This window comes from Stegodyphus dumicola, chromosome 3 (genome assembly GCF_044657685.1).
Source record: "Stegodyphus dumicola isolate Sdum_Otavi_A_Nest chromosome 3, ASM4465768v1".
Lineage (NCBI taxonomy): Eukaryota > Metazoa > Arthropoda > Arachnida > Araneae > Eresidae > Stegodyphus > Stegodyphus dumicola.
In genome coordinates, this window is record NC_140770.1 from 35201012 (window position 1) to 35221380 (window position 20369).

At 33.4% G+C, this 20369-nt stretch overlaps 1 long non-coding RNA gene across 1 annotated transcript in view; it reads right to left on the reverse strand.

The window, feature by feature from the left end:
• Nucleotides 1–224: 224 nt before the first annotated feature.
• LOC146997963 (uncharacterized) overlaps nt 225–20369 on the reverse strand; it is a 96133-nt gene continuing 75988 nt past the window's right edge. Inside the window, exon 3 of the long non-coding RNA XR_015040175.1 lies at nt 225–1586. This is a non-coding gene — a long non-coding RNA (uncharacterized LOC146997963). The remainder of the gene's footprint in view (nt 1587–20369) is intronic.

Here is a 20369-nt window from a genome sequence, read left to right on the forward strand (position 1 = left end):
AACTGATATACAGCTCATCAGCAGCTAAACAGTAAAGTGACTGAACTCTGGTAGTTTAGTTAGCCAAGCTAATGGGCAAGTTGTATGATTGTTTTCATGGTATTCCCAATATGTAACGTGGATTCAAACCAGTGTCCTTCAGAAAGACCTCCTTGAAGGCATCTTTTCTTTTAGGCAGATATCTCTCCCATGCTTTTCCATAATTTAAACAAACCCAAATGATGTATGCTGCTAAAAATTTTATTTAAAGTCCATATTTAATAACATTACAAAAATTGCAAATATGGTCCAAGTTAGATCATTTTTAAATGCATATATTTATTTTAATTACACTAATTGTATATATTTATTATATGAATATTTTAAATGTCCATTTTATCATTAATTATTATTAATATATTTATGGACAACATTTCTTTTTTGATTGTTCTGTCCAATGTATCCTTGATTTTAATTTCACATTTAAATTTTCACACCATAATTTTATAAGTCTTCTGAAATTTAGTCACAATTTCACTCAATTTAACCGCGTAGTTCACAAATGCAGCATAAAAACTATGTTAATATCAGTCACCAAGGATGTATGGATTAGGTTTTTCATGCATAACCATGAGTTTTTGAGTATCCATAAAACTATTCTGTCATTTTAGAGAATCAATAATACTTTTTATTTCAGTTTAATCATCTCTTTGTGTGTCACACCTGAAATCTTCTCAAATGTTATTGTTTTGTTTATTTCATGCTTATGACTGCATAAGAAGACTTAAGTGAAACAAATGTGTCACAAGCAGTGACACTGAGATGTTATTTCACATATAACTGAGAAGTACAGCACTAATTAGCACTGTAATTGTTAAAGAAAGTATCCTGGCTTGTAAAAAGCTTCGTTGCATGTAATGTGAACTTAATAACTTTATCATTTTAAAATTAAGAAGGGTTTGTGTGTACTTAATTCAATATACAAAGCATGTGAGAGCTAGCTGAAAAAGGCATGCTTTTGTGAATATTTTCTAGGGTAAATAGGCTCATGGAAAACCACGAAAATGTCACAAAATTCACAAAACACATACGAAAAAAATAACCTGCACAACCAGCTCGTTTTTCAGGATTTGAGCCGAGATTGAACTACCACTATTCAGCCTTCTTAACCACTCGTAGGACTAAATATGTAATATGTAATATCATGTAATCAAAAGTTAACTATGTGTTGTGTAACAGGATTGCTTTCTCAAGTATCGAGGTAGGAAATACTTAATCTATTCTTTTTTTTAAGTGTTTGGTCATGGTATTATTCATTACATGTACTTTCCATAATTCATATAGAATATTAATATTTCTACTACAAGTGTCTTTTTTAAATTTTTAAGTGTTTTGCTTGTTGATATTCTCAAAATTATATCTGATAATTAGTATAATAGGTATAAATACAGTAGACATATATAATCGATCAGGGGTGGCTAAACTTTATGTCAGTGAGAACCACAACTGCATATTTACATCATAGGTGAAGTAGGTTTCAGACAGCAAGAAATGTCGATTCCAAACAATCATTCAGTGACAGTCTTAGTTCAATAAGAGCCATGTGCCTGTAATAAATTAATGAATGCATGACTTTTAATACATCCATTTTACATAAACAGTTTTTCAATGTTATTTTTATCAATTTACTTGTAAACAGTTTAAAGCATTTTATGTTGAAACAACTGCCTGTCTTTCATAGTATATTTGACAGTGCCAATAATTTTCAGTATTGAAATTCTATTCAGTAGCATTGTTAATAAAACTTTTGAAGAGTCATTTGCACTTGGATTCATTACACAAGTAGTGGTTTGCTAATTTTGATGACTTTGAGTATCCATAAAACTATTCTGTCATTTTAGAGAATCAATAATACTTTTTATTTCAGTTTAATCATCTCTTTGTGTGTCACACCTGAAATCTTCTCAAATGTTATTGTTGGAAAAGCATTAACAATATATTATCTGGTTAAAGTTTTAAGCCATAAATATTGTTTTTCTCATAATTTTAGATGACCATACCAATAATAAAAACATTACTTAATTAATTATTTAAAATGCATATTTTGGCAGGTGATGAAGTCAAAATATTTTATCGGTTGGAAACCTCATGATTCTGTGTGCTTAACGCTACGTTAACAGCCATGTTACCAATTATCATTAACCCCTCTCCCGCCATATTTTCTTCCACAAACTAGCATCTGTCACCGAAAACTTCCTTTATTATATGAAAATATTTCTATCTATTTGTTAAAAGTTCATAAATAATAACGTGAAAATACAAAAAAAATAATAATAAATAAGTGAAGAATAATTTAAATTGGCAAATGCGAACAATGACGGTGATAATTCAACAAAATGAACGTTAGAGGAATGGTTGCAACCTTCTTACAAGCGAATAGGTTGAATCTGCCGGATTACCAGGTTTGAACTATTATCGCCAAAGTTGGCGATGTTTACATTTGCCGGGTTCTTTGCGGAAGTGTTCCGAAATTCTAATTAGATGTAAACAAATTTCATTTAATAATAATTAAATGCCGTGTAAAGCTTCAAACTTATTTTTTTTTTAACTAATACTTAAAAGATCTAACATTGTGGTTCTCAACCTATTTTGCCCTATTCCACCCCTTTCACCATTGCTAGAAGATCATTCCCATCATGCCCTTCCTTTTCAGTACTTGAAAAATGCATATATATATTTATTTAGATTGCTTTTGAACTTACTTTATAAATTAAACCAAAAAAAGTACAGAAAATGTTGGTATATACCAGGATTCGAATAAAAATAGTTTTTTATATTTATAAACCACAGCTGCCAACTCTGCTTTTTCTTCTGGTCTCCTGGTAGATCACCAAATCTCGATAAACTTGTCTCAGTTGCAACAAACAGGGCGAAAAGAATGACCGGGGTAAGAAACGTTTTTGTTATTATTTTGAAAGGAAAAATCAGTGACAAGATCTTACTTACCATTGTATCATTCATCAAGAAGCGCTTTGTGCTCGACATTTCCAGAAGAAATTTGCAAAGTTATGGAATTCATAATTATATTATTGTTAACCTCATTATTACTACAGCTTTTAATCATCGCCAGTTTAAAGAATTTTTAGTTGAAATGGAGAGCGAGTACTCAGATCTTCTGCTGAATAATAAAGTGCGTTGGTTATCAAGAGGAAATGTTTTGAAATGTTTTGCATCCTTATTAACAGAAGTTAAAGCATTACTCCTTGAAATGAGTGTTTATAATCCAGAACTAATGAATGATCAGTAGATCCAAAAATTTTATTTTATGGTAGACGTTACATCTCATCTAAATCAGCTTAATCAAAAAACTATAGGGAAGAGGTGTGTGTGTGTGTGTGATTATGGCAAAGCCTCGAGGGCTATCTGCCTAAGAGGAGGGATGCCTTCGTGGAGGACTTTCTAAGGGAAACTGGCTCATTTTTAACACGTTACACATGGGGAAAACCACGAAAACGCCCATGCAGCCAGCCCGTTCGCGGGATTCGAACCTCCTATAGGGAAGAGGAAACACAATTTTTCTGATGTTGGAAGAAGTTATTTCATTTGAAAGCAAATTATCTCTTTCTGCTCAAGATTTTTGAAACAGAAACTTTGATTCACTTTCCAAGCCTGTTGAAACATTCTCAAGAAAATAGATCTAATATTGACATTTGCCATTTCAAAACAACAGTTTTATGACAGAAGTTTTTCTCAGCAGGTTTCAGGAATTCTGAATCAGCAAAGCAACATTAGCCTTTGTTAAAAAACCTCTTAATACTAGTGCAACGGAATTGCATTTCTCTGTTTAATATTCACATTGGCAACTCTGAAATCAATTGCTGAATTTAAAAAAAAAAAAAAAATTATGAAACTTGAAATTTGAACATTTTAAGTGCTGATGTAGAAACATTGGAGAAAAATAAATGTGTGCTTAGTTCACAGCACAAGTAATCTGGAGAAGGAAAACATGTGGAATAATATTATTCCCGACTCATGTAATCAGCTTAAAAAACTAACGTTTGATGTTTTTCTTATTCGAGTCTACATATTCATACGATCAATAATTTTCAAGCATGAACTTTTTGTCAAGAGTAAATAGAGAAGTCATCTTATTCATGAAAACTTGTAATAAGGCTTAAAATGAAAAACAACATACAAAATGCAAACTTTTCAAGAAGATGCAAGGCCATTGTTTACATTAGTGTTTTGTTAGTCATTATTGCGATTCAAGTTTTTCAATATATTGCAATTCTCTTTTATCAATAAAATAGTATCGTTATTAAGTATAATATCAAGTTTTATTCGACATATATATATAGTTTAACTAAGACTTAAAAACTGAAATATTGAGTTAATTTTAGGGAGTGTTGTGGAGCGAAAAAAGATGTAGTGTTGAGAAAGGTATAAGATGGTTTGGACATATGCAGAGAATGAATGGAAGAAGATACTTGAAAAGAGAATACAAGTATTAATAAATACAGTGCTGAACTGTTGATAATTGACTCTGTTGACTAATGAGTTTGCCTTCACTGGCCAAAGGGATATAAAACTGAACTGAGAGCAAATTGTGTGCCATCTCAAACCTTTTCTGCTGCATGTACTATGCCCTAAAAGGCTGAATTGTTATTATGCCCAACAGTGTTATGTTGTTATATGTAAAGATTTTAAACAATTATTTTTTTGTAACTGTTTCTGAAATTATTAACTTAGTGTTTTATGTTCAGTTTCAGCAGTTTTCTTAGTGTTGATTAAAGAGTTACTGTTTATTACATTTGCTATTCCTTATTACTGCACTAAAGGCTATGATTCTGTATACATTAATTAGCAGCATGTTTAAATTCTTAGTTAAAGGTCTTCAATTTAGTTTCATAATTATTTATTGTATACCTTCTTCATATTCATCTTAAATTTCAGAAGAAATTTACTTCCCAGTTTAGTCCTTTGAAGCAACTTATATGTAAATATTGTATAGCATATTCTGTTATGTACTGACTATTGAAATGCATTTTTATTTCTTTTTTGCAGGACATTTTGCAGTTTGAAGTCTCTATGTACTACTGAGGTAAAAAAATTCTTTTATATCTAATCTGAAAATGAAATATTTTTTCATAGGCAATAAATTCAGTTCTTGACAACTGCATTCTAAATTAGAATTTTAAGCACATGTGAGAAAACAGGAAAGTGCTTTCCAGTATTTAATTTTAAAAAAAGTTGAATTTTTATTTTCAGAAATCATCTTAAATTTATTTAATAAAGATCATGGCAAATGATTCCAAAATTTTTGGTGCATGTTTTACTTGTCCCCAGAACTTTCTGAGTTGTCCTGCTGTGGATAATTTCTACATAACCACTGAATTTCTGTGATTCTGATTAATTCAGGCTCCTAAGAACTTGATGTTTGTGTCATTATTTGATTTTTAGGAAAGTGATTATTCTAAACCTCATGTTTATAAAAAAATTTACTGTAGTTTGAAAATATGAGTCTTGGATGATAATATCAGCGACTCTTTTAAATATAAGCTACAACTTGCTTAAAAGTATCTTATGCAGTTAATGCCACTAGATACCTTTCAACATAAAAAACATCTTCAGAATTATTTTTATTTCTTGCATTTGCTGCAAACATGAAAGAAAAGAAAAATCTTATAATTAAATTTTGTTGCTGTTAAACATTTCTGTAGTAGAAGATAAGCATGTTTAATTTATAATACTTTTTATGTATTGTTTGACATATTTAGAAGTATTAAATATGTATATGATGCACAATTTTGAAATCTACAAAATAAATTTTGTTGTATATAAAATTTAATTATAAATATTGAAGTAAAATAACAGACAATAACATTGCAAAATTAAAAATTTACTCTTACAAACACTTCAAAAAAGTGAGAATAAAATGCATTAAAAATTTAAGCAATATTTTTTATAATTTAAAAAAGTATCTCTTCATATAGTATTAATAAATACAGTACAAAGTTCGAAATCCGCACTAGCCGATTCCGGATTTGGGATATTTCCAAATCCTGTGGGGGGCTGTAAAGTAATGTTGCTTTCTTACATTAAATTCAAACAAATAAATTTGTAACAAGTTTTTATTTTTAAGCAATAATATAATCACCCTCGTTATCAGCAACCTTTTGCCATCTAGTATGCAGATTTCAATCCCAGATCAATAAAAATCAATTGGTTTTTGAGTAAAATATCTCAAGATGGCATTTTGGACATCATCAAAATTTTGAAATTTTTTGTTACTAAGAAAATGTTGTAGGGATTGGAATAAATGGAAATCCGAGGGTGCGATATCGGGCGAATATGGTGGGTGAGGCAGTACCTCCCACCCCAATTCATTATGTTTTTCCAGTGTTCGTCTTGCACAGTCGTGTTGCAGAATGACGCCTTTTCCGTTGACAATCGCCGGATATTTTCCAATTAAAGATTGGTTCACTAGATCCAATTGTTCAGAATAAAGGTCTACATTAACAGTTTTTCCAGATTTCAGCAATTCAAAATGAACAATTCCACGAATACTCCACCAAATACCCAGAAGTGCCTTTTCGGGATGTAAACCCTTTGTAACCCCTATTAAAACTGCCTTTTGAGTTTTGGATTATCATATAGGACTTATTTTTCTGTCTCCACTAATCAAGCGATCAAAAAATGGTTCTGTATGGTGCCGTTGAAGCAATACATTGCGTGTGATGGATAGGTTGGCCTTGTTCTCTTCGGACAGATTATGGGGGACTCAAACACCTGCTTTGCTTATTTTTCCATTCTGCTTTAAATGTTTTTGGTCGACCAAGGTTGGTTAAGAGTGTTTGACAGTTCCTCGATTGTTTGACATTGATTTGCGTCCACTTCTGCCCTTAGCATGTTGTTGTCTATCGTTGTTGTCGACATGCGTAGAAACGACATTACTTTTTGGTCCCCCTAATAATAGATCATCAATTTAAATCTGGTAAGATGGCATGCAGAAATTATACAATTAAAATTATGAAATTGTAATTTATGAAATAAAGAACAATTATGATCTAAAGGGTATCAAAATTTACAAAAGAAAGCTTAATATTTGTTTACTTTATTAAACATTTCGTTCAATGCAAGTTGTTTAAGATGCTCCCACAAAAAATTCAAAAAGTTCCTTTTTCTTTTTTCTTGTGTCATATACAGTGGACTTTCCAATGCCATACTCCTCACATAATTTTAAGACGAATATGCCTGTATGCATTTTTTGCAGCAATTCCACATTTTGTTTAATGGACTTCTAAACATGGTTTCGCTTTGTAGATCCCTTTTGTAACTCCAGAATTGGAAACTCTTTTCGACATAATCGAAAGTTCAAGCTTAGTTTTTATAAAATTTCTGTAATAATAACAGTCTGCGAAAATTAATAAACTGGGTCAAATTAGAAGGTCAGGGAGCAGCGCAGTCTGCTACATTAATTTAAAATGCCTTAGAATCAGTAATGATAATTTTAGCCTAACTTAATAGCGTGTGTTATACGTTATTGGCTATGTATCACAAGATTGGCAACGAAACCCAAGTGGTTTCGCTAAATTTTGTCTTGCTCCTATAGCGTTCTGAATTAAGCCTGAATTGTAATAGTTTAGTTTTTTACTATACCTACGTTTATTTCTTGCACATGCTTCAAACTAATATGAGTCCTGAATAAATAAACTCCCACATATATACTTAAGGCTTTATCTAGGGCTGGCGCTTGAAACCGCCTGGTATCGCCTCTACAGGTCCTAAATTCTGCTGCAAAGCGCTTTTGTAAGTTCTAAATTTTAACCATGCCTAAACTTTGGATCCCAGTGCTTTCCCTAAATCATAAATACTTCTCATCCCTTAATTTTGACACTCGGTGCTTTCCCAAATTCCAAAAATTTCAACTTCCCTAAATTCTGCCGTCCAATACACACATATCTATAGTGCAGGACGGGTTTAAAAATTTTGCTTTTAATTTTTAGCCTATTATTATGTTTTTTTTTATATGTATGTATATAGGCATAAATAAATGCAACAAAATAAAGAACAAGGTTATAAGGTATTTCTCCCGCCTTCCTAGCATCCCTTCGTGGTATAGTGGTTCTGCATGCTGAGCCGGTATTGTCAGAGGTCCGTGGTTCGATTCCCAGCAAAGGCGTTGTTAATTTTTCATCTTGCCTGCTTCCAGAAAAAAATACCTAATGTCTCTAAAGTGGCGCCCGAACTAAAAGGGTGTTTCATGAGGATTCTCTGCGCCCAGGATTTGGCGATTGGGTCCCCTAAAAACCTCAGTCGCCCTTTCAAAAGGGGAGTATGTAAGGTATTTCTCGTGCCTTCCTAGCATCCCTTCATGGTGTAGTGGTTCTGCACGCTGAGCCGGTATTGTCAGAGGTCCGTGGTTCGATTCCCGGCGAAGGCTCTGTTAATTTTCATTTTGCCTGATTCCGGAAAAAAATACCTAATGTCTCTACCAGGTATAAAATATGAAAGAAAAAAATCTTAAATATACAATGTTCATTAATGTATGTATATGTATATAATATCAATATAAATGTTAGGTTCTGAAGCAATTAGAAAATTTTTAATTACGCATACACACACATATATATATACATTTTATAAGCATATATAAAATAAAGCGATTTTTAAATTACTTATATGGTTTGTTGTGGTTTATTTAAATATAGCAAAGCACTCGACGGCTATCTGCCTAAGGGTAAGGATGCCTCTGTAGAGGACTTTCTAAGCAAAACTGGATCGTATATGCGTTATACATGGGGAAAACCACGTAAACGCCCATACAACATGAAAATGGATTGTCTGGTCCGCACTTCTTAAGCAGAAGTATCACCAGAGCCAATAGGCTAAGGAAATTTTCAATTTTGGAGCAAGAGCTCAAAGATCAAATAATGCCAATTAGAATTTTTGAAAGACCTAGTTAGAATTTTGAGGTCTTCTGACTAGGAGATGTGTTGGCCTCGCCAACGTCTTTATTGAAAAAATACATTACATAGCATGTTTTTATATTTACAAAACAAATTATTTTTTGAACATAAATTGAGTTATACAATGCAACATAGAATGATAGGAAGAACAAAGTAAAGAATCAATATTAAGTATTACAATAATTAAATGATTAATAACATGGCAAATAAAAGTACAAAGATATTACATGATACGATTGAATTTACAAGTACAGATCTAATTCATTGTGATATGAGTATTCCAATATAAGTACAATAATATTATATAATACAATCAATTTTTAAGTACAGATCTGATTCATTATGGTATATGTATTCCATAAAACTTGATAACAAAGATCGTCCCTTGTCGTTCTTAATTAGTTGTTTTAGAGTTTCTAAAGTTATATTTTGTTTGAAAATTTCTCTACGTTTTGTTGATACACTGGAACAGTCTATAATCATATGAAGTGCATCTGCGGATTCACTACCACATTGACACTTGCATGTAGATTCCTTTAGTTTGAATCTGTTAATATAAATCGGAAAGGCTCCGTGATTAGTGATAACTTGATTTAAAAAAAATCACTGAAATGCCGTTTCTCCGAAACATTCGGTAGAAGTGTGAACGTTTGTCGTCCTGATGCTATTACTCATAGGGATCTTGCAGTCTAGGTACGTGTTCGAGTAAATCCCTTGTTTGGCTAGCTCGTCGGCTTTTTCATTGCCGGCAGTGCCTTGGTGTCCTCTTATCCAATGAAGCTTTGCTTTTGTAAAAGCCAGTAATTTCTTTATGGCGATAATGTTCTGATTATAGATATTGTATTTATGGATAGACTTTAAAACAGCCTGGCTATCCGAATATATATGCGCAGGACTGGGGTGTGATTTTAACCATAGTAATGCCGACTTTAATGCTAAAGTTTCAGCTTGATATACTGTACTAGTCTTATCCAGTTTAAACATAAATTGATCGTGACAAACTCCATTCATGAAGGAACAGAAGCCAGCTCCAGTGCCGTCTTCACTTTTTGAACCGTCTGTATAAATTTCTAAACCTTTATTGATTGGAGGCTTGTTGTCCCATCCGAAGACTTGAATATGAGCTGGATGAGAATGCCATTTAGGTACTGGGAATTCAATCTGATCCCGTGAAAGTTCTAAGTCCTCATATTTAAAGTCAGTCCATCCTCGTTTGGTACGTTGGATGATGCTTTCCATGTCCAATTTAAGATCAAGCGGCATAATTCCAGCAATCACTTGAAGAGCTGCAGTAGGGGCAGTCTTATAGCTTTTGGTCATTGCAAGAAGTGCTATGCGTTGTATAGAGTTTGTTTTGTTTCGCATTTTTACCGTAGGTGGGTACCACCAGGCAGGACATGTGTATACTATGGTACGCTCTATTGCACGTTTATAAAGTTCTTTCAGAACTGGTTTGGGCATCCCAAATAATCTAAGAAGATTGTTCATTATTTTACAAACTTTAGATTTAATATAATCTAGATGAGGTAGCCAGGTAAGGCATTCATCTATGACTATTCCAAGATATTGAATGGATTTTTGTTGCTTAATGGTATGATCGTTCATCTTTATTGTCGGTGCTGAATAGGCTGCACCACGCTTTTTGATTGCTATAAACATAGACTTTGACTTTTCGGGAGAGAATTGAAGTTTGCACTTGAGTGCCCATTCTGATAGTTTTTGAAGCGCCAACTTTGCCTTGGTTTGAATTTGCATATGCATAGATCCTGTTACTAGGAGTGAAACGTCGTCCGCATAAGCTTGGATGTGGATTCCATCTTCAAATTCGAGTTTTAAAGCTATATTCATTACTATATTCCAGAATAGTGGTCCAGAGTTGGATCCTTGTACACATCCTTTTTCTTGTTTTATGGAGTATTGAACATTATTTATTTCATAGATTATATGTCTATTATCCAATAAACTTTCAATAACTTTATAAATATTTAGAGGACATCCCAGATTGCGGAGTTCCTGTAGTAGGAACGGCCACCAAATATTGTTGAATGCACTCTTGATATCCAAAGAGATAACGTTGGTGTAATTATTATTACGTCGGTTTGCTTCTATTTGTGAGACTATGTTGTCCTTGATGGCATCTGCTGAGCATTTTCCCGCCGTGAAGCCATATTGTTGTTCACTTAATTTGGAATTCGATACTAAGAAATAAGTCAATCTGTTAGTGATTAATTTATCATAGACTTTACTCCATGCGTTAAGCAAGCAAATAGGGCGGTAAACATCAGGAAGCTCACCATTTTTTCCTTCTTTTTAGAATAATACTAATTTCGCTGTCTTCCAGCAGTTAGGAAATATTCCTCGACGGAAGAGTTCATTAAGTAACGCTACTTGTAATTGTGGGTTAGCATAGAAAACTTCAGCTATAATTTCTTTAGATATATTGTCCATTCCAGGTGCTTTGCCTGGATTGAGGGATTTGATAGCATTTTCCACTTCTGGAATCGTAAACGGAACATCATTTATTGAATTATATGGATTCCTTAAGTTGTTACGAATTGTCGTATGAAACTCCGTGTCTTCGCTGATTATATCTTTAGGAAAGTGGTAATCCATTAGGAAACGTATAGTTTCTTCTATTGTGGAAGTCTTGGTTTTATCTGGTTTGAGTAACGCTTTTAATTGTAGAGGGGATTGCATAGTCCCCTTAGCAATGTCATAGTGTACCCCGAAGGGTGAACTAGGACTTAGACGCTCCAGATATCTTTTCCAGGTTGTTCTTTTGGCTTGCATAAGCTTTCTTTTATAGAGAGCAAGGTCTTTTTCATAGACTTGCTTATAGTGTGCCCTTAGTTCGTCATCATGAATACATTTGTGATAACGCTTTCTCAAAGCGAGGATTCTTTTTCGTAATATTGAGAGTTCCGGGGTCCACCAAGGGACACCTTTGTGTTGAGTTTTAACATATTTTCCCTTGGCGTGGGTTGCCAAGTCACAGTATTCCTGTATTTTCTGAGTCCACTTAATTATAAGTTGATTAAGATCAACTGTATCTTTAGGCAAGTAAGATTCCATTGAACCAAAAAAGTGACCAATTTTTGCCTTCAGTAAGAGCCAATCCATTTGTGTAAGTTTATATTTGACTCTTTGAGTTGAGCTAGAATGTTGATACGTAATTTCAAAAGAGATATAACAATGATCACTTAAAGTGATACAGTCCATAACTTTCCAATTATGAATGAAAGACGTGGAAGAGATTGATCTGGAAGCTGTAATATCAATCCAGCTCTTTCCCCTTGTGCAGTTGTAGGTAGGGGGACCATCCGGATCGTTTTCAACAGCCAGTCTATGCATTGTTAAGAATTCTCTGAGTGTGCGTTTTCTGGGATCCTTGAAGGGGGAGCCCCAGAGCACACTTTTCGCGTTTAAGTCGCCAAGGAGAAGAAGATCATGTTGATCGTCAAAGTAACGTTCAGCTAAGTTTAACAGAGTAGTTAAATCTGTTAAGTCCGTTATAGGTTGAGTATAACAGTTAAAAATGGTTATTGTCCTATGTTCAATCTTTAATGTAATAGCATTTAAAGTAGAAGAAGCGTAAGTATTCAGAACCGTAAGTCGTGGGTTAACCACCACTGTGGCTGTTTTGGGGTGGTCATTTGGAGAAAAAATGTTTGAGTCGGAAAGCCAGACGGCTTGTCATTGATACAGTATGGTTCTTGAATAAAAATCAAGTCGTATTCAAAGATACAAGTCTTTAGTTGTGCTGTTGCGACATGTGATCTCGCTAAATTAATTTGCAACGCTTTTATATTTTGAATAAGTTCTCTAGCCATAATTGATTTTTCTTCGAAGATCTTCAATTTCTAGCTGTCTGCTAGGACAGTCTTTTGAGAAACTTGAGTGCTGCTCGTCAAGGTGCTTATCACTATTCGCATTTCTTTCTGCACAATGAATACATCTTTGGTAGTTATTGTCACAATTTTTGTGGGAATGTCCCACTTCTCCACAATGTCCACATGCCTCTTCTGTTTGGCATTGTTTAGAAATATGTCGGTATTGGCAGCATTTAAAACACTGCGTTGGTCTGATGTATTCTCTTAAATTGAAACGTTCCCAATTAACGCACAGTTTGCGTAACTTAGTAAGTGTTTGAAAACCTCCGGTGAGGTTTCACAAACCCAATGATTTCCGTTCTTATGCTTGATAGGAAATTTAACCTGTAGGCCATCACCATCGATGCCTTCGTTTTGGGCTAAAATGGCTTCCTTAAGTTCTTCCTTAGTCAAGTCCCTTGGAATATCATATATTATAATTTTAGGAAGCCTACGTGTAGGACGAACAATTTGTAGGTCCTTTTTAAGTTCTGGTACAGTATTTATTTCATTTTCTAGCGTCTCTATGTCTTCCGCTTTATTGGTCTCTATTAAGAGACCACCTTTTGCCTCATTTTTAAGTCTTTTCACTCCAATGTGGAGCTTTGTGGGATCAATAGTTTTTAAGAGCTTCTTTCTGATGTTGTCTGGTTTATCCCCTTCATTTGTGGGGTATAAAATAGTGACATGTTGTTTATCTGGTTTTCTCCATGTTTTGGATCGGTCACGAGCTGGACGTTTAAGTACGTCCGCATAAGAGTCTTTAATGTTTGGCGTTTGATGAATTTGTCCTTCCATGTGTGCCATCTCGACACACTGTTCAGTTAGAAGGTTGAACATCAATTGAAATTGATGTCGAATATCAGCGGCTACTGCCTTGTTTATGCCAGAAGCTTTATTTGTCAATATTGTCTCTAAGGTGGCAATATATGCCTGTCCTTCTTTGAGAATGTCTTTAGAACTCATTTTGATGTAGGTAGAGTTATTCAACGCTTAACTAAATAAGATGCACTGGGTCTGTAGACCGACCTGGTACCCTGGGGTTCACACCAAGTCAGTAAGTAGTAGGCACTTTTGCTCAGGCTTTCGACCCTCCTTGGAGAGGGAGCCCCCCGACCTTGCCAAGGTACCCGAGCACTGGGAAAGCACGAATGAACAGGTGAAACAAATATTCAAAATTATATCAATTTTGCACATTAATATCGCATTTCAATCGCATACAAATCGTATTTCTAATCGCTTTCCCCGGGGAGCGTAAACGCCCATACAGCCATTCCGTTCACTGGAATGCGAACTCCGGACCGAACTATCACTGTTTAGCGGCTTTACCACTCAGACGCTAATGAACCTTCTCCTCGCATATACATGCATATATATATTATAATATTTACATGTAGAACATATGTTATGGTGAAATACCGAAATCTGGAGAATGTCGACTTTCACCGGTGAATGTTGAACATATAAGAATATATTTCTTCTCCGTAATTCAGTCACGAAAAAAAGCACTTGAGACTTAAAATAAGAACTTAAAACACACAGTACATTGAAAATGAGAAAGGAAAATAATAGAAGTTAAAAACTTACTTAATTATACAGTGCGTTCTAAATGAGAAAATAAAATAATAGTAATAAAAAGCTTACTAAATTATGTGACTCAAATCTTATTTATTGCAACAACTTAAACTATTATGACTTCTTATGAACTCTCTTTTCGACCTACACCAGAGCATATCTGTGATTGTCGACATAACACCGGTGAGGGTCCGAATGTACAAGAATGTAATGCAATATTCGATCTTTCACCGATGTATGTGGTAAATGTTGTCATTCTCCGGTGAAAGTCGATATTCTCCAATTTCGGTGTTTCACGGTAACATATACGTACACATTAAATTATTAAATTATATTTGCATGTCGATAAATTATATTTACAGGTTGATCATTGATAAAAAATTATAAAATATTGTACGGAATTACTTCGCTTCCTAGATTTTTCGTAAGCTTCATCATATTTCTAAAACAGAATCTAAGTGGTGATCCCATTTGCAAGCTGTTTATATATCTTATTTTTTCTGCACTGAATTATATTTAGAGAATTATTTCACATGATTATAGCTGAAAATGCAGTTTTACAAATGAAGAATTTAAAGGCAAGAAGAGAATTAGGTCCTTTTCTAATTATTCTTGAAGCATTTAAATTAAGAAAAACAAATGGCAGATTAATAGAGATCACTGAAATAAAGTGCTCATAGAGGACAGATTAATATGCAAATAAATTTTAGTTTTCATTAAGTAAAACAGAATTCATCTGGCTTCTGTGAGAAAGGAATCAATCCAAGAAACTATTTTTCTATTTTCGCAATCATAATTTTTTAAAAAAATATTCAAAGAATTCATATTCAAACATTGCAGTCTATTATAATCAGTAATAATTACCTAAAATGCAATTTTAATCAATATTAATTCTCATTTTCTCTTTGATAACCCCTCTTTAGAGTTAAATAGCAGTCACAGCATTTTTCGGCTACATTTTCCTTTATAATATGCTTACGTTTTCATTTACAACTTTTAATACTCTGGGAAAATTTCAGTATGAGAACCCAGAAAATTATTCTTAGTGATGCTAAGATTATTGATCATTGTCATGCCGCTGTGCTTCAAAAGAAATCCTATTGTTTAAAGGTTCATATCCTTAACCTTCCGACGTTCATATCCTGGCCTTAACATTACATTCATATCCTGACCTAAAAATAAAAGCTGCGAGTCAGAATTAAAGGGGTTGCTCATAGGCAACCTTAGTTAAAAAGAAGTTAGAGGAAATGTTAATCAATGCATAATATTATCTTTTGAATTAAACACTAACACACTATTTGATCAAGTTCAAATAGAAAACAGATATTCGGCATTTGATTTGAAAACAGATTAGACTTGCAAACAGATATTCGGCATTTGTAAAGAAAATAAGGATGAATCAATATGAGTTTGTTTTCTGATTGCAAAACCATCTTAAGATACTATCGGATTTAATCTTTAAATTATTCCAATAATATTCAGAATAGTGGGGAGCCACTATTCTTAACTAAAATTCACTAACACAAATCCTATTTTGGGTTGAAATGATTTTCATTAATTACGTTTTAGAATCTATTAGGTTATTTTTTTATAATACGCCGAGAGGTATTTTTGAAAATGAGCAATGCCTTTTGCCAGGACTCGAACCTGAACCTCTCGAATACGCGCCTAGTGTGCTAACCGTCACACCACAAAGGCATACTGGAAGGAGAGAGAAAATACATTATCCCTTTTAAAGGGCAAATGGAAATTAGGAAACCCGATCGTTAAATCCTGGTTGTGAAGAATCATCGTTCACAACATTTTAGTTCGAGCGCCACTGTAGAGTCATTAGGTTATTTTAAAGGAGCTGTGAAAAATGTGCAAAGGAGTCGCCGGAACTTGAACCTGCACCTCTCGAATACGCGCCGAGTGTGCTACGGTTACACCACGAAGGCATGCAGAAAGGAGGGAGAAAATACCTTATAACGTTAATGAAAAAATACTAAAAATATCTAAAAAGTTAATTTTTTAATTACCTCAGTTTTTGTACTGATAAATGATAAACTATTATAATATGAAAGAACAAAAGGAATAAAATTAATTATTTACTGATATTTGAGAACTCACTTTTTTACTTCCTTGTACGAAGTAAGTTGTAAATAATGAGACAGACAGTGAACGAAGTAAGTTGTAAGTAAATCAAACGAAGTAAGTTGTACTTTTGTAAGAAGTGTCGCAGCCATGAAAATTTTCGGGTATCATATTTCAATGAAAATACCCATATATTAACTGCTATCAGATACAATGAACGATGTTTTTGCATGACATCTGTAGGTAAGAACAGAATAAAGGACTCTTTTTCCCAAAACGGTTTGCAAAAAGGATTTAAAATGGATTCAGGACAGATTTTTTTGTGATGTCTAGATGTACGTATGTAAGTATGTAGCTCGCATAAATCAAAAACGAGTAGACTCAAAACGTTGAAATTTTGTATATGATATAACATGTAGTTGTGCACCTACCTTTTTGGTTGGATTCGGCTGCACCAAAAGTGTATAAATAAGCAAATATACCCACTTTGTAACTCAGCTGCGTGAGCTCAGTTTTTTTTAAAAATAATTTTTATATATTGGTAAATTGTGCATGTTTTGCTTTAAAAATGATTGAATTATGTTGTTCTTATCTCCCAGTTAAAGTTCTTATGCCTTTAGTTAATCTGCATGCAATAGTTGTAGAATTATTAGCTATTTAAAAGTTTTTTAAGTGCGGCTAAGCCTAATTTTTTTTTACTATAGCTGCCATATTTGTTTGCATTTGAAACTTAGCGAAATAGTGAATTCAGTTTCTGCACTTTTAGTGTCTTTTTGCCAAGTGGGACCCAAAGTAAAAGTTTTGTGCACCGAAAAATCTGCCTTCTTGTCGCTGGCATAACTACTTGTTTTTGCGTAGAAACAATAATTTTAATTGTAAAAATTGTTTTTTTTTAATTGTTTTAATTGTATTTGGTGTTTCAAGTCTCTATATTTTGCAATTTTTAATAAAGCTATTTTGAGGTTTTATGTATTTTTGTCTTGTCGCAAAGTGAGAATTGAATTAATTGAAAGAGAAAACTATCTCTAATGAGAGAGGAAATAAGTTTCAATGAAATGCAGAAAAAAAATGTGCGTATAATTTAATATTCCGCGCAAGGGAAGTCGTGGTCTACATATCAGACTTTTTAATGCTGTGCTTACAACAAGAAGTGAAATAGATTTTGACAAGTAAATATAGCAGTACAAAATTGGGTGTGTTTCATTCACTATATGCGTAAAGTTCTTGATATTATCTATATCCATCACATTTAGGAGCTCACTTTCAGTTATATTAATACCAAATAATTCAGTGAAATACTTAAACCAGCTAATTTAATAAAAAAAATTCACACTTGTATTTTCGTACACTGAAAATTTTCTTATCCGTAATATAAAACACAGCACAAGAAATAAATATTTTGCAAAACAGACAAAATATATATATATATATATATATATATATATTAATATTTAATAAGAATAAATCTTATTATGCAAATTTGAAAGGTAGTTCTGAATATTTTTTAATTGGCTGTTACATTGGCGAATGGCAACTGTGTGATGAAATGACTTGAAAAAGTGGTGGCGCTGTCTGTTACAAAAGTAATAACTAAGTACCAAAATTCGCCACATCGCAAGTCACGACAATACCCCTTTCCTGGCTCCCGGCCACTTTATAGTTGAGAAAAACGGGTCATAGCAGTACAGCAGTAAAGTCGCTGAACGCTGGTAGTTTGACCTGGACTCAATTTTGGGCGAACGGGCTGGCTGCATCGGCGTTATCGTCTTTTCCCCCATACATAACGTGGGTATGAGTCAGTTTTCCTTAGACATTTCTCCAGGAAAGTATCACTGCCCTTACTGAGGTAGTGTGCTATGCCGTAATCAAATAAACCAAGCCAAAAATGTGAAGAAAACGACGAAACTGCGATGCAGCTAGGATATGAACCCTGTTCGAACTACCTGTTTTCACCTATTTTTCCGCTTTGCCTCTGGTGAGCTAAATACAATTTGAAATGAATTGTATTAAGGAACTGGCAGAATTGAAGACTTTTAAGATTATATGACTGAATGTTGCTAAACATGATAGAAGCGGTAAAGCCATGTAAGAAATTATTTGACTTTATATGATATATCTCAAGATTTGTAAGCAATAAAAATAAACAATTCTCCCTGAATAAAACAAAAATCGGCTGCGTTTTCTTTCGATCTAGTTCCTTTCCAGTTTGTAGAATTAAGAACTAAATTACGTTTAGACTTTTTAAAGGTTCATGTCGTAACAAGCAAACCTTTTCTTTATGTTTGAACGTAAAGAGCTCTTTGTCCCCGCTAAGGTCTTTGAAATATTAAATTATAAACTGTTAGCTAAAAGTTGATTACGTTCGATTAGTAATTTACTTAAATAAGTGATTAGACAGAAATTATAATTATTTAATCGTCCATGTATGAACTTTTTAAAAGTCGCACAACATATTAAGCAGCAAGTTTTCTGTTTATGCTTCAACCTAAGACAGACAGAAGTCTTTCTTCCCGCAGGGTGTTGATTTTGATTGATGTATTGAGATTACGGTAAAGCACACTAGAGCTATCTGCCTAAGGAAAGGGATGCCTTTGTGGAGGTCTTTCTAAGGGAAACTGGCTCATATACACATTACACGTGCGGAAAACCACGAGAATGTGCATGCAGCTAGAGGATTCGAACCTCGCCCGAACTGCCAGTGTTCAGCAACTTTTACCGCTCGGCCGCTAGTGGGCCTCTCCTCGCAGGTCGAAAGATCAAGCTTAGAGCGAACAAAGGGAAATTCTGTGTGAGAGAAAGCTAATTGTGCAGCATTTTAATACAGAATTTTTTAAAGACCAGATAAAATACTGCATTAAAAAATGTTTGATTGGAATGTATTAATTTCTTCTCATTCAAGGCGATTACACTTAATTAACCATTCACTTTTTGTTGGGAATTAACAGAAATATTTCGAAAACTAGATCATTTGGGATACGGTTTATATGCTTTCACTATAAAGAATCAAATTGGAAAAAGGTTAAAAAGTCGCGAAGAAAAGTCTCTTTTCTGTGTTATAAGGGCAAAAAAATATCTTTTACTTATATATGCTATTAAAGAAGTGTGTGTCTTAATACAGTGTAAATTGATGGTTTAAAATTCATTTTATCTGGTAGTATCATTTAACTTTTACAGTGAGTGTTATTTTATCCTACGAGTATCACCCATAAGGAAGGTTTCTTTCTAGCAAGTTGTAAAAAAAGTCGATTGCAAAATTTGTGTCGTATTTTTAACTGCCTACCTTCAAAGTGAAAATCTGATCTTTTGCTTTTGTTTATTATTTGAAAGAAAATTACTAAGTAGTAGCATTATTTTCAAATAATAATTGTGAGGGAAAAAATCAAATAAATATAAATAAAAAAAATTTTGAAAGCATTCAGATTTTACATTACGCCCAAAGGGGCGCTTTTTTAACATTTTGTATGTTACCTTTACTTATTAAATATCATGTTCTTCGCATTTAAACCATAAAATTCAGTTCGTCAGCAATATTGCAAAATAATGTTAAACGGGGCATAGCTTTAGAATTTCCAATACACAGTCTCGCGCTCTGGAAATAAAAATGATTTTTCCTTACAGTCTTGCCGTTGTTCGCTTTGAAATCGTGGAGTTTGTTAATAAAAAATTTGTTAAAGTTTTACAAAATATAAAATCGAGAATTAAACAAATTCTAAATTTCGGCTTCCAAATGCCCATATTTGGGTGGAAATGTTCAGTATTCAAAGTTTGATGACTCTAGGTATTGTTGTTTTATCACAATGCGAGAAACATACAGGGGTTGGACAAAAATATGGAAACACCTTTAAAAAAACATGTTTCTTTGCTTAATATGAGGTAGGAAACCCGTTGGCATCCAAAACAGCTT